The following is a 14,977-nucleotide window of genomic DNA, read 5'->3' on the forward strand; positions in this document are numbered from 1 at the left end:
AACTGCTCTGTTATAGATGATGCCGGAGGCCTCAGATGTTTTTCCTGTCAGGCTTTGCCTTCCTTCTGGGAAGCTCTGTGTGAAGCAGCCCCCTTTGCTCTGAACAAGAATTTTTTGACCTCATACTTTTCTTGTTTATGGTATCATGGGCCTTCCAAGAGAGAGCAGAAAGAGGCTGGTCTAAGTTTAGCAACCCTGGTGAGCTTAATATGGCTTTGGCAAGAAGATCTCGATACAGAGTCTTAGTTAGTTGGCCAAGGGACAAAATAAAGTCATTTTATTTTATTTTTATATTTTTAGTCATCATGTTTCTTTATTTTATTTTATTTTAATTCTAGTAGTTAACATACAGTGTAATATTGGTTTCAGGTATACAATATAGTGATTCAGCACTTCCATACAACACCCAGTGCTCATCACAAGTTACAACTCCACACCCAAAAAAACCCCAAATAATCCAACTAAAAATTAAACTCATTTTAAAAACAATCAATGGAAGGGGAGAGAAAAAGAGAACAGGGAGGGGGGAAGAAGGGAGGGATGGAAAAGGAAAGAAAGAAGGAAAGACTCTAAAAATGAAAAATAAAAAAAGATTTTTTTAAAAAGGGATTGATGTTGGTTGAAAAAGGGAAAAAGAAAAATTCAAAAAAAAAAAGAAAGAAGAAAGGAAGGAAACAGAGGTTGGGGAAGTCAATCAGCTCACCATCTGAATATGTGCCAACCCCAGGCTGGTAGAAAGAAGGTTAGCAAGGTAAAAGAAAAGGCGTTCACATGGGCACTGCCATCTCGTGAGCTCCCCCATCCCATCTGCAGGGCTTTGTTACTCTCACGTGATATCTAATTATACTTAATATTAAGAATAAGGGGCGCCTGGGTGGCGCAGTCGGTTGAGCATCCGACTCTTGACTTCAGCTCAGGTCATGATCTCAGGGTCAAGCTCAGCGGTAAGTCTGCTTGAGATTCTCTCTCCCTCTGCACCTCCCCCAACTCACACGCTCGCTTGCTCTCTCTCAAATAAATAAATCAATCTTAAAAAATTAAGGATAAACTTTTCCGTTAATTGACACAGACCTTAGCCGATCATAGACGTGATCTCCTGTAGCACACACAATAACCCGCAATATACTTATCTGCTTTTTATAGATGAAGAAATTGAGACTCGCGGTACCCAACCCTGTAGAGGCAGCCCTGCTCCATGCAGTGTATTATGAATCAAGCAGGTAATGGCAAGGGCCGATCCCTGGGGGCATATAGATTGAGTCCAAGAACAAGTTAAATTTTCCCAGTGACTCCTCCAGCCCTGGGCCAGGCCTCCTAGCACAACCCTCCCCGACTCTGAGGCTGTCCCAGGCTCCAGAGTTTCCAGAAACTGCATCAGTAAGAGCTTTTCTGTTGACACTAAGACTATTATGCTGTTTATGTGGGTGGAAATATGTATTTATTATTTGAAGCATAAGTGTATTTTCTCTTCATTTCATTTAAATGAGAATTTATTAATCCCTTAGTACATGCACTGCCATTTATGTAGTAGTGTTGTGGAAACAAAAGTAAAAAGAAAAAAAAAACACAACAATTAATAAACTTGAGCAACTGACAACGTAGTGGGAAAACAAGACATCACCCCAGAACTGAGTGAGCACAATCCCGGGGCACCCATGAGCAAGCCATTCCCTGGCCCCTCCATTTTTCTTTCTTAATTAGACTTTATTTTTAATTAATTAATTTATTTATTTATTTACTTTTAAAGATTTTATTTATTTATTTGAGAGAGAGAGAGCACAAGCAGGGGGGAAGGGGCAGAGGGAGAGGGAGAAGCAGGCTCCCCACTAAGCGGGGTTCCATCCCAGGAGCCTGGGATCATGACCTGAACCAAAGGCAGCTGCTTAACCAACTGAGCCCCCCAGATGCCCCAATTAGACTTTATTTTTTAGAGCAGTTTTGGGTTCACAGCAAAATTGAACAGAAAGGACGGTAAGTTCCCATATATCCCCTACCCCACCCACACACACCCACAGCCTCCCCCATTATCAGCATCTGGTCCCAGAGTGTTACATTTGTTTCAACTGATGAATCACCACCGTCCAGTTACTACAAAAACCACATTGACCCATCATTATCACCCAAAGTCTGTAGTTTACATAAGGGTTCACTCTTGGTGTTATACATTCAGTGGGTTTGGACAAATGTATGATGACACGTATCCACCATTATAGTATCATACAGAGTAGTTTCACTGCCCTAAAAATCTCTCTGTGCTGCATCTATTCACTCCTGCCACACACATACACCCCCTCCCTAGCCCTTGACAACCACTGTTCTTTTCATTGTCACCATGGTTTTACCTTTTCCCAAATGTCATATAGTTGGAATCATACAGTATGAAGCCTTTTCAGATTGGCATTTTTTACTTAGTAATAGACACTTAAGTTTCCTCCATGTCTTTTCACGGCTTCATAGCTCGTTTATTTTTTGTTTGCCTTTGAAGATTTTATTTATTTATTTGTTTATTTATTTATTTATTTATTTATTTATTTATTTAAGTGAGAGAGCACGAGCAGGGGGAGGAGCAGAAGCAGACTCCATGCTGAGCAGAGCCCGATGTAGGGCTCTATCCCAGGACTCTGAGATCATGACCTGAGCCGAAATCAAAAGTCAGATGCTTAACCAATGGAGCCACCCAGGCGCCCCATACATAGCTCATTTCTTTTTAGGGCTAAATAATTTTCTGTTGTCTGGATGTACCAAGTTTATTTATCCATGCACTTCCTGAAGGACATCTTGGTTGCTTTCAAGTTCTGGCAATTATGAATAAACCTGCCACAAATAGCCATGTGCAGGTTTTTGTGTCGACAAAAGCTTTCAATCCATTTGGGTAAATACCAGCGGGCGCGATTGCTGGATTCCATGTCAAGAGTTTATTTTGTAAGAAACCACCAAACAAGTCTTCCAAAATGGCTGTACTGTTTTGCACTCCCACCAGCAATGAATGAGAGTTCTTATGGTTCTACATCCTCACCACCATTTGGTGTTGGTCCTTCCACTTTTTAAAGCCCCACTGAACTGAATTATGTGGAAATTACTGGTGAACCAGGAATAAGGCCAAAAATGATTCTGGGCAACAAAATTAAATGTCACATCCTGTGATGTCCATGTGACAGGGTTTCTCAGCACCTCCTCAAAGCTGCCATATTCTTACTCTGTACAAAATACTATTAAGTTGGACTTCCTGCTTTTCCAACCAATTAAGAATTAAAAGCATTCAATAGATGGAGACAATAAACTATAAAACAAGACACATGCATAGCCTGTTAATAAATGAGTTAACAAGCAAGTATGTGATCCTGCATTCTTTGGAGTCCTAATTGCACATCAATGTCTCAGAAATGGTGTTTATAAGAATGACCTTAAAATGATACATGCCCCCTGATGTTTACAGCAACATTATCAACAATAGCCAGATTATGGAAAGAGCCCAAATGTCCATCAACTGATGAATGGATAAGAAAGATGTGAGATATATATATATACACCTAAATATATATAATATACACATACATAATGGAATATTACTCAGCCATCAAAAAGAATGAAATCTTGCCATTTGCAAGGACATGGATAGAGCCAGACAGTATTATGCTGAGTGAAATAAGTCAGTCAGAGAAAGACAAATCTCATATGATTTCACTCATATGTGGAATCTAAGAAACAAAACAAACAAACATAAGGGAGGGAAGAAAAGAGAGAGGCAAACCATGAAACACTCTTAACTGTAGAGAATAAACAGGTTTGCTGGAGGGAGGTGGGGGGATGGGCTAAATAGGCGATGGGGATTAAGGATGGGCGCTTGTGATGAGCACCAGGTGTTGTATGTAAATGATAAAGCGACTAAATTATACACCTGAAACTAATATTACACTGTATGTTAACTAGAATTTAAATAAAAACTTGAAAAAAAATAATACCTTAAAACACTTGTTGAAAGAAGGAAATCGTATTCAAGATGCCACAGCCATTAAAAATTGAGAAGTTCCAGATTTGTGCTTGCAGATTTGTGGTGGAAATTAAATGAAATGTATGTAAAACTTACTTAGCACAGTGCCTGGTACATAGCAGTGCTAATACATATTGGCTGGTATGTAATGATGGTGATGATTGTGATGATGTATCAAGTGGTTCAACAATAAGAAGGGGGTCAATGGAAAAGGAAGGGCATTGGAATTCCTCCGACAATAATTGAGATCCTACTATGTCCCAAAGTGAATTCCAAGGTAAATAGTATGTGGTTCCTCTCCTTGAGGAAATAGCTCATCTAGCATGTCATATAATTACAGTAGAATGTGATAAATGTTATACACATCTATGTATAAAAGTAGAGTGATAACAGAGTTGAAGGGGCTGTTAATTTGGACTACAAGATTAAAACCTACAGTAGGGTGCCTGGGTGGCTCAGTTGGTTAAGTGACTGCCTTCGGCTCAGGTCATGATCCTGGAGTCCCCGGGATCGAGTCCTGCATCAGGCTCCCTGCTCAGCAGGGAGTTTGCTTCTCCCTCTGACCCTCTTCCCTCTTGTGCTCTCTCTCTCTCATTCTCTCTCTCTCAAATAAATAAATAAAATCTTTAAAAAAAATAAAACCTACAGTAAATACTAGAGCTAGGCTCAAACGATTTTGCTATTTGGTAAGGGGTAGGCATTTTAAGATAGGACATTCCTGGCAGAGGGAACTGACTACACAAAGGCAAGTTGTCCTGGAAATCATGGCACAGTCAAGAATGTAAATCAGGGTAAAATCAAAGAAAGTGTAGCCAGGAGACGGGCCAGAAAGTTCCCTGAAGGCCAGTTTATGATTACCTAGCATATCATGGCTAAGAGTATGGATTTTATTTGGAAGGCAGCAGGTTGCTATAAAGGTCTTACAATGAGGGGCGCCTGGGTGGATCAATCAGTTAAGCGTCTACCTTTGGCTCGGGTCATGATCCCAGGGTCCCGGGATCGAGCCCCGCGCCAGGCTCCCTGCAGGGAGCCTGCTTTCTCCCTCTGCCTGCTGCTCCCCCTGCTTGTGCTCTCTCTGCCTCTGACAAGTAAATAAATGAAATTTTTTTTTCAAAAAAAAGGTTTTAAGCTGAGAAGCTACATGATTAAATATCTGCTTTCACTGTGTACTCACACTGAAAGCAGGACAGAAACTGAACCTGAATGGGTAGAGCGTGGAGGCAGGGAACCCAGGCAGAGGTTCTTGGGATCTTCTGGGATAGAGCAGAAGTCCTGAAATTGGAGAAGAGGGGACGGGTAGACTCTATGGACTGATTGGTCTGTTGGAGGGGCTCCAAGGAGCAGAGGGAGATGTAGAAAGTGCAGTCAAACATGATTCTGAGGTCCCTAACTTGGGCATTTGGGGCAACCCAATGAAAGAATTTTTTAGAAACCTGAGATTTATTTTTTAATCTTCTCTATCCTCTGGTGACATGAAAGAAGCTGAGTCTTTAATACCATTTCTTTTTTTTTTAACACTTTTAAAAAAATTTTTATGGGGCGCCTGGGTGGCTCAGTCAGTTAAAGTGTCTGCCTTCGGCTCAGGTCATGATCCCAGGGTCTTGGGATCGTGCCCCGCATCGGGCTCCCTGCTCAGCGGGGAATCTGCTTCTCTCTCTCCCTCTGCCCCTCCGTCTGCTTGTGCTCGCTCTCGCTCGCTCCTCAAATAAATAAAATCTTTTAAAAATTTTTTAAGCTTTTATTTCTTGAGAGAGAGAGCAAGAGAGAGAGTGCATAAGGTGGGGGAAGGGCAGAGGGAGAGGGAGAAGCACATTCTCTGCTGAGCAGTGAGCCGATCCCAGGACCCCAGGATCATGACCTGATCAAAAGGCAGACGCTTAACCGACTGAGCCCCCCAGGCGCCTCAATACTGTTTCAATGCTAAGCTTATTTGATATTTTCTTGCTCCGTCCAAGAGAACACCACTTGGTTCAGCCATAAGGCTAGAACCAAATGAATGCAATTTATTTTTCTAAAAGTTTCAGTTAGGGACAGACAAATGCGTACTCAAATTCCAAGCCCCATATGACCAAATATAGTCTTGAGGTGGGACCATCCAATGTGGCCAGGTGTGGCCACATGTGGCTATTGAGCACCTGAAACATGGCTACTCCTAATTGAGATGTGTTGTAGATATACAATACATATAATTCATATCAGGTTTCAGAGATTTAGTACGATGAAAAGAATACAAAATAATTTTATATTGATTACATGTTGATATAATATTTTGGATATATTGTATTAAATAAAATATATTACCAAAATTAATTTCACTATTTTTTTAATGCAACAACTAGAAATTTTTAAATCACATATGTGGCTCACATTATATTTCTATTGAACGGCGCTGGTCTAGGGAATTCAATTTTTGTGGCATCAATACTTAATGACTATATACAGACCAAGGGTATATTTTATATTATTGCTTTTCTTCCCATTACTGGGGATGGTCTCACCACCTGATGTTTTCTATTATCTTACTATGTGTCCTTATTTTCATTAAGACAGAAGTAGTTACCATAGCAACTGTGGCAACATACTGTATTTACTATACCTAGAGGGGGTGAAATAAATAGACATCAATCTGTCATTCAGGTTCACACACTTTATATTTTTTCATGCGTATCTGGGTCTTTGCAAAAACCGAACTCTGAGAGTAAGGAACCTGACTTGTAATTCCTGCCTGTGTCACTGGCTTCTTTGGGTCTGTATAAGGATAATAATGATCCCGTGCCCACTTCAGAGGGATATGTGGATAGACACTTACTACAGACTTTGGAAGTTATTCTTCGGGCACAGTATCACTATAACGTCAACACAGTTTAATATAGTAATGGTATCTAATATTACGTCGGAAGCTGGAGGCAGGCAGAAAGGGCAGGATAGTTGCCTTTGGTGGATATGGGTGGGGTGCAGAAGGGAGAAAGACGTCAGACTAGGACAAACCAAAAAAGGGTGATCAATGTTAATATTTATTCCCATAGACTTTAACAGTCCTTTTTAGGCACTTAACACATTCAGCAACAGGGCTCCACTGGCTGGGAGAAGACTGGGAGCCCAGGGACCCCTCCACATACCGGTCAGCCTGGCTTTGATACGGACAGAGCCAACAGGCTGGAGTTTTTTATGTTGATCATCCTGTTTCATTGATGCTTTAAGTGTTAGGCTCATTTATGCCATGTTGAGTTTCTCAAAGAGTCTCTCAATGGGCCAATTCTATGTTTTAACATATTTGCCCCTCAATAAATATCTCAGAGATGACACAGATGCTAAGAAAGGGAAATTGGGATAGACCGAGATGATTCTTATCACCTTCACCCAAGACAGTCCTGTCTTCAAAATACTCAGAGATTTGCCTTGAGGATTTCAGTCTGGGGGAGAGGTCGGGGGAATTGGCTTTTAAGAGGTATTTGCATAGCAAGCTATGGCTTTCAGTGGGATGTCATGCTTTTTTGAGGAGGCTGGGGGAGGGTTTATGATGATCAAGGTCAGGTTGGGGAGGGGGGTTGACTAAAGAACCCCCTCAACCCAATTTATCCCTTTGGCATTTCAGGGAACTTAGATATGTGGCAAAAGTAGTAAACACTCCGGGTTTGTTTGCACAGGTGTTATAAATCTATGCACTCCACCATTTGAAAACTCGCTCAGTAATGTATCACATCTACAGCCACCCTAAAAGAAAAATCAAGGAAAGTGCTACAGTTACATCCTGAGATGTTACACGTTCAGAAATCTCTGCTAACTCAGCATTGGCATTTAAGAGGTCCTCTACCCAAGAAGAATCAAACCAAAGGGAAATAAAAATGCACTGCAAAACTGTAGCACGCCCCTCCCCCCACAGAAGTTTCACAAAAGGTTACTTGTCAGTGGTGTTTACAGGGGGAGGAGGAGGCAGGTGGGGGGACACGAGGGGGGTGTGGTTTTCTGATCAGAACTCAAAAGACACAGTTTGAATTATATAATGGAGCTGCTGTGAGTCAGGTGACAGGCTCACTGAGTAATCCCCTGCAGAAGGAGACAAACTGCATGTTAAAAAGCTCAACAAATACTTATAAACAAACAAACAAACAAACAAACCCAGGCCGTGAGTTCCAGACTTCCAAGCTGCAGTTTGCTCTGAATTCTCCCCAAGCTGAAACAGCTGGGTGGGTTTGGCTGGGTCCGGAGACTCGTTCGCAGAGCCTGCTGCTGCGGACCAAGTACAGGTCCGCGGGCGGGGGTTCTGGTTGGATCACCGGGTTACTTTCTGTTTCATTTCGAAATGTTCCCTGCTTCTGGAATTGGTTGCCTCCAATGTCAAAGAAAACGCATGACTCCTTGGAGACTCCAGCCAGGCTTTTAAGGACTGGGGCTTTGTGAAGGTAAGAGGCATCCGTGCCCTGCCTGCCCGGGAGCGGCCGCCTCGCAGTGGTCTGGGTGCGAGCAGGGAGCACCAGGAGGAATCTGCCAACTTGTTCTGGGATCTGAACGAGGCCAGAGAAACCATCTGTGGAGGGGTTTTAAGGTTAGCAAAGGGGTAAGGTGGATCTTTCCCGCCTAGATGGGTGGCCAGCCCGTCCATGGTGAAGGGAACCGGTCCCCAACTCCCGTGGGCCCCCTTCCCTCCCCCATTCCGTCCTACGGAGGAGTTGTCAGCAATGAGGGACTTGGCACGGCTGGCCCGGGGCCGGGAAGGAAGGCGAAGGGGCTGCCTGGCACCAAAGAACTGCCTGGGTGTGTGTAGCATGTGTATTTCAGAGCCCGACACTTGAGGAGACTGTTGCTCAGTCTAAGAAAGCCCAGCTATTAGAAAATACACCCAGAGGGGAGGATACTTGCGTGAGCAAAGAGCCTCGGGAAACCTGTAAGGTAGGCGTTTGAGTAGTTTTAAATAATTTTATTGCTTTTCGTGTATTTGTTAGCTGGATTTTGTATAGGTTTTATGTTTGGTTGGGTTTAGAGAATTTTCGCTTTTTGGAGCTGCCAGGATGGACTGATTTGGTTTTTCAGTCTCTGGACCCCGTTCATAGGATGTCTTGGAACCCACTGGTGTATGGGATGCAGATGCCTGGAAGTCAGAGGACATTGATGGCAAACTGGCTGGCGATGTTTTTCAAATCAGGGGATTCACTTGCAAATCTCACTGCAGTGGAGGCTTGCCCTGGACTCTGGCTGAGGCAGGCAGCACTTAGGAACCTCAGGACGTTTCTGACTTAAAGAGACAGGAAAGGAAAAACTGGGTCAGCAGTTGCTATTTGCCGGGGAGGTGGGCGCAGGGAAAAGTTGTGGATGATAAAAGAGAAAGATGATCAGGGAGATAGAAGGATAAATCCTGATTTGGTGACATCCCCATTGCGGGCTGTGGCATTTTGAGGTTTGAGGCGTGACGATAAAAATCAATATGGCAACTGATAACAGCTCCCGGGGCATCAATAAGAAAGCTATAATGGATTCTTTTTCTCACTAACTCCTAGAGACCTCGGGAAATAAACAAGGGGTTAGTTTCCAAGAGTTCCTTTCTAATTGCTCTTCTTTTTTGGCCACACTGAGGTGCCCTAAACAAAATGTGGTGATGTTAGAGCCAAAGAGAAAACATGCTGTGTAAGAGGGCTAAGAAGGGATATTCAAGTTTTTGGCTGCCCCCACCCCTTCCCCACTTTACTCCCCAGTTTTTGGTAAATTATAGGAGCCGAATGTGTCTAATATAAACAACTCTTTAGAGAGGTACAGGGATTGCTGTGAGAGGATGTTTGGATTTCACAATAAAAATGATCGCGGTTCTTAAATCCGTGTGACCACGGACCCCATTTGGGAACAGAAAAGATTTTGTTGATCATGAATTTTCTAGAGTCCTAGCTCTACTGTGGCCCTATCACCCCCATCTCTTCCTGTGCTCAACGAACACAACTAAACGATGACAACAGAGCCAAAAGGCATAACGTACGTAGTGAGGTTTCTAATTAAAGCCCACGTTTGGGATAGAGACAGTATAATATTATAAATATTCATAATATAAAAGAGCTGCTCATGGAGCCCCCTCCGCAGGTCACGGCAGTCCCCTGAAAAAGGGGGACTTTTATCCAGATTTCCTTTCCTTCAACCCACCTGTTGAAACCGATGGAAAACCTGCATTTCTGCACTTCAATAATATAATGAGAACTGAGATTCATAAGGATGACCTCCAGACACCACAAGATCCGTCAGGGCCTTTCAGATCACAGAAGACGATGTGGTGCTCTGACTAGTTTTACTTTTGAGTGCGTTGCCTTGCACTCCAGTGCACTGAAGTTTGGTAACCGCCTATATCGTGGTTTTCCACCCCAAGAGACAAGAACTTGTGGTTTTACAAAGGGATTTTTGTGTTAATTTCAAGGTGAGGCACAGTCTGGGAAATGGGGTTTGGAGACCAAGATACCAGGTTTGGAGGTCCATTTCTGGGACGGTTCAGTAATTCATGGGACAGCTGGTCAGAAGATGCGAGACAGGCAGGCTTTTGAAAATCCAGTCCTTGCAGAAATGTGGATACTTTATTTAAAAGCATAAGTCTTTTGTGTTCAGGCTGACTTGGGTTTGCCTTCCTATTCTCCCACCTATAAAGTCAGTGACGTTGGGCAAGCTTCTTGACCTTTCTCAGCCTGTTTTTTCATCTGTAAAATTGAATCGTAACGGTACTTACCTCATCGGTTGTCTGGGAAGTAAATAAAATGATGTATAAGTAGAACAGCTCATAATATAATTCTGGCATAAGTAGCATCTAATAAACAGTAACTGCTATTGTTATGATTTGTGCTATTTAGTGACCACAAAATAGTTGAAAAATGGGGCCACATTTTTCCTTTTAATATCCCAGAGAGTAAGGAATAATGTGCAACTTTAGAACAACATTCGAGATCCGCAGAATGTTCTGGAATGAAGTTATTAGCATATCTGTTCCTCTGGGGGATGAGTCTATTGAACTGGTTTAAGCCACATAGGACCTCAGTGGCAGAAGGGGGGTGGCGGGTAGGAATGCTTCTCTCCAGACTTGCTGCACCCTACCCCCTGGATCACACTGCTCCTGATGATCTCACCAGGGGCGGAGGTGGGGCAACAAAGCCAAAGAAGCCCTCGTCTCTAGAGAGCCTCAAACACCTTCCCGCCGATGGAGTTTGGTGTGGCCGACTTGGTTTTCCCCACTTCAGCCTGCTATTAGTTGTGGCTCTGCTGGTTTTTCCTCCTGAATTGCTGGGCTCAGACACCCTACAGGTGTCTGCCCACGTGACCAGCTCATGCAGATGGGTGATTGTGATCAGGACTCCAGGCCTCCAACGGGGACAGCACAAAATCTGCTACCCTTGTGTAAGCCCCTTACAGGCTCTGCTTCTATTTTTCTCTCTCCGTCTCCTAACATGGAGATTTAATGCCTCCCATCAAGCAAACTCCTGATCATATGTTATAAAGTCCAAAAACAGCTGTATAATTAATCTAAAGGATAAATATGTCAAAAGTTTTGCATTCCATGGGTATTCTGCTTCCTGTAGAATTCAGCATCCATAGTTACAGGAAGGTGCTAAGAGAGGGATTTCATAAAAGATCATCCAGGAATAGCCTGGGCTTCTCAAGAAAACTAACTGAATAAAAATTACCCACACACATACACAATGGCAGAGTTAAGAATGGTGGAGAGAGTCTTCTTTTAAGAAATGCACCACAAAATGGAACTGGAGGGTGTTATGCTGAGCGAAATAAGTCAATCAGAGAAAGATGTATATCATATGACCTCACTGATATGAGGCATTCTTAATCTCGGGAAACAAACTGAGGGTTGCTGGAGTGGCAGGGGGTGGGAGGGATACAATATAAGTTTTAAAAAAAAAGCAGGAGGGGAAGAATGAAGGGAGGGAATTGGAGGGGGAGACGAACCATGAGAGATGGACTCTGAAAAACAAACTGAGGGTTCTAGAGGGGAGGGGGGAGGGGGATGGGTTAGCCTGGTGATGGGTATTAAAGAGGGCACGTTCTGCGTGGAGCACTGGGTGTTATATGCAAACAATTAATCGTGGATCACTACATCAAAAACTAATGATGTATAGTGATTAACATAACATAAATGTAAAAAAAAAATGCACCACAAAGACAACACAAAAGTCTAAAATGAATAGAAACAGAAGCAAAATCCAGTAGAATTACAGATAAGTCACAAGATTCAAAAGTAAAGAAGCAAATTTTGAAATGTAAAAACGCCCCGAAGTTGGAAATATGATAATGCTAAGGAAAAAGAAAAAGGAGCAGAATGTGGGAGAAACCATAGAGAGAGCCCTGTAGCTCTCTGAGTCAGCCCTGTAGCCTGAGTCAATCATTCCTCATTGATAAAATGGTAACAATAATCCCTACCCTACTCCAGGGGTTACTGAGAGACATAAATGAGAGACTGTGTCGCAACTGGGAAGATTGACGAGAACCTTAGAGTATTCCCTCAACACTGTTGAAACCTTGAACTTTAGCTGAACCTGTCAGTAGGTTTTAATAATTATTTAGGATTAAAGAAAATTGACAAAAAAGAAGGAATGTGCGTATTACTAAAAAAACAGGATTTTGAGGGCGCCTGGGTGGCTCAGTCAGTTAAGCATCTGACTCCTGATTTTAGCTCAGGTCATGATCTCAGGGTTGTGAGACTGAGCCCCCGAGTTGGGCTCCATGCTCAGCAGGTAGTCTGCTTAAGATTCTCTCTCTCCCTCTGCCCCTTTCCTGCATGCATGTGCTCTCTCTATCCCTAAAAAATAAATAAATCTTAAAAAAAAAAAAAACCATAGAATTTTCTTCTTAGGAATACAGAAGAAAAGAAAATCACTTTGGATAATCTATAGCTAATGAATAGCCAGTAACTACTGTATTCATTTGCTAGGGCAACCATAACACAGTACCTCAAACTAAGTGGCCTAAACAGCAGAAACTTATTTTCTGATAGCTCTGGAGGCTGGAAGTCCAAGATCATGGTGTTGGCAGTGTCGGTTTCTCCTGAGCCCTGCTCTCCTTGGCTTGAAGATGGCTGCCTTCTCTCTGTATCCTCACATTGTTAAACCTCCGTGTATGCACATCCCTGGGGTCTCTTCCCCTTCTTATAACGACACCAGTCCATTGGGATTTGGGCTCTACAGATATGACCTCATTTACCTTTAACTACCTCCTTATAGGCTGTATCTCCAAATACAGTCCCATTCTGAGGTACTGAGGGGGTTAGGGCTTCAACATATGGACTGGAGAGGGACACAGTTCAGCCCATAACATCTGCCAATTAAGAAAGCTCATTAAAAGGTATGTTCCTGTTTTAGAAATGTATCAGCTCCCTAAAGGAAAATGGTATCTCCATAAAGGAAAAATGAAATCTCCAGATTACCATGATGGAGAGACATCACAGAAAGTAGTCTGGTAGACCTGGCCCAAGATTCAAGAGGAGTTTGGCTTCCTGGTGTATTTCCACTAAGAGGGGAAGGGAGGAGCTTGTTTTCTGACTTCCTCCCAGGTGTTCTGTCAAAGAACTAGCAGACTAGTCCCTGTCACGGTTGCATCTCTATGGTGATAGCTGTTCTGGAAAGATGGATTTCACATTGTTTGGAATTAGATGCTCCTCTGAGGTCCAAAGGATTGTGGCATTTCATCGGCTCATTTCCCACTTCCTTTCAATATTCTATCTTTTGAAGGAAGTCAAAGATTGATCCTACCATCTGGGGTCCTGCCATGTTCAGTGTGATCATGCACACTTTTCCCCAGTTCTTCAGTCGGTTCACAGCAGTGTGAACAGACATTCAGTGACATGGTTGTTGGAAATACATGCACATGTACACATATATGCACGCACACACGCACATTTATTCATTCCTGAAACAGAATTTGTGAGTAGAGAGGAAGGTGTTTTGTAAGTGACATTTGCACATCATTTTCTTTTAGAATGTCAGATCTTTGATTTCAGAGAAAGAGATACGGGGTCTAGCTCATGGCTGAGGTGTCCCCACAAATATGAGAAGCACCAGGGAACTGACGCTTATTCTCCACTCACAGGCATGAAAAGGCTCGAAAGGGGAAGCAGGTGATTCACAGGTGTTTGTAGATAAGAGTGAGCATGCTCACTGCCTTCCTGTGGGCCCTTACCGCTCACAGCCTCACCTTTGGGGGACCATCTGCACACTGTGGTAGGGCAGGCACATCCCAGCCAGATCCAAACAGGAAACATGAGATTGTGCAAGCAAGGCATACCTTGATTTTCTTTTTAAAACAACTGGCAGTGGTGAAAAATTCTACTAGAAGGAACAATGAAGCACACATTTAGGAATTTGTAAAACACGCTCTCATGTCCTTTTGCATTAAAAACAAGGTATGCCTTAGGGGTGCCTGGGTGGCTCAGTCATTAAGTGTCTGCCTTTGGCTCAGGTTGTGGTCCCGGGGTCCTGGGATGGAGCCCCATGTCTGGCTCTCTGCTCGGTGGGGAGCCTTCTCTCTCTCCCTCTGCTTTTCCCTCTGCTTGCTGCTGTGCCTGCTTGTGCACTCTCTCTCTCTCTATCTGTCAAATAAATAAAATCTTAAAAAAATAATGTGTGCCTCCATGCCCAAGGGGAAAGAATTGGTTCCCCGAGCATCATGATCATACCTTCTGAGCCGGCTCCTCATGCTGTCTCAGCACAAAGAACATACTACTTTCTTGGCAGACAATTGTCCCCTTCTACCAGGATCCATTTCAAAGGCAGGGGAAGGAAGGCGTTAGTACACTAAATTAGTTTGCCCAACCTTCAAGCCGTTTGGATGCAATGTTCTCTCCAAGTGTCAGGTGCTCTTGTCTGGGTTATTAGAAAGAGGCTGTTGAAACTATGATGCAATTTAGAGTATGTCAGAGCCTGGATTACTTAGCACTTATTTGAAGGTTCATGACTTGCCTGAAAAAGGACCCGGAGCCTGAAAACTTTTAAGGACACACACTCGGGAACAAGCCAT

At 43.1% G+C, this 14,977-nt stretch overlaps 1 protein-coding gene across 6 annotated transcripts in view; it reads left to right on the top strand.

Moving 5' to 3' along the window:
* Positions 1 to 14,977, top strand: part of PHACTR1 (phosphatase and actin regulator 1) — a 554,233-nt gene that overhangs the window by 233,847 nt on the left and 305,409 nt on the right. Inside the window, exon 1 of one of the 6 annotated variants that reach the window (XM_025890830.2) lies at positions 8,255 to 8,394. The exons of 3 other annotated variants lie outside the window; for them this stretch is intronic. The gene's annotated coding sequence lies outside the window, so the exon portion shown is untranslated. 2 more of the 6 variants (XM_073877587.1, XM_073877586.1) reach the window with 2 other exon arrangements.

Source organism: Callorhinus ursinus, unplaced genomic scaffold (genome assembly GCF_003265705.2).
Source record: "Callorhinus ursinus isolate GAN/ISIS: 27379988/994484 unplaced genomic scaffold, GSC_fseal_2.0 scaffold26, whole genome shotgun sequence".
Lineage (NCBI taxonomy): Eukaryota > Metazoa > Chordata > Mammalia > Carnivora > Otariidae > Callorhinus > Callorhinus ursinus.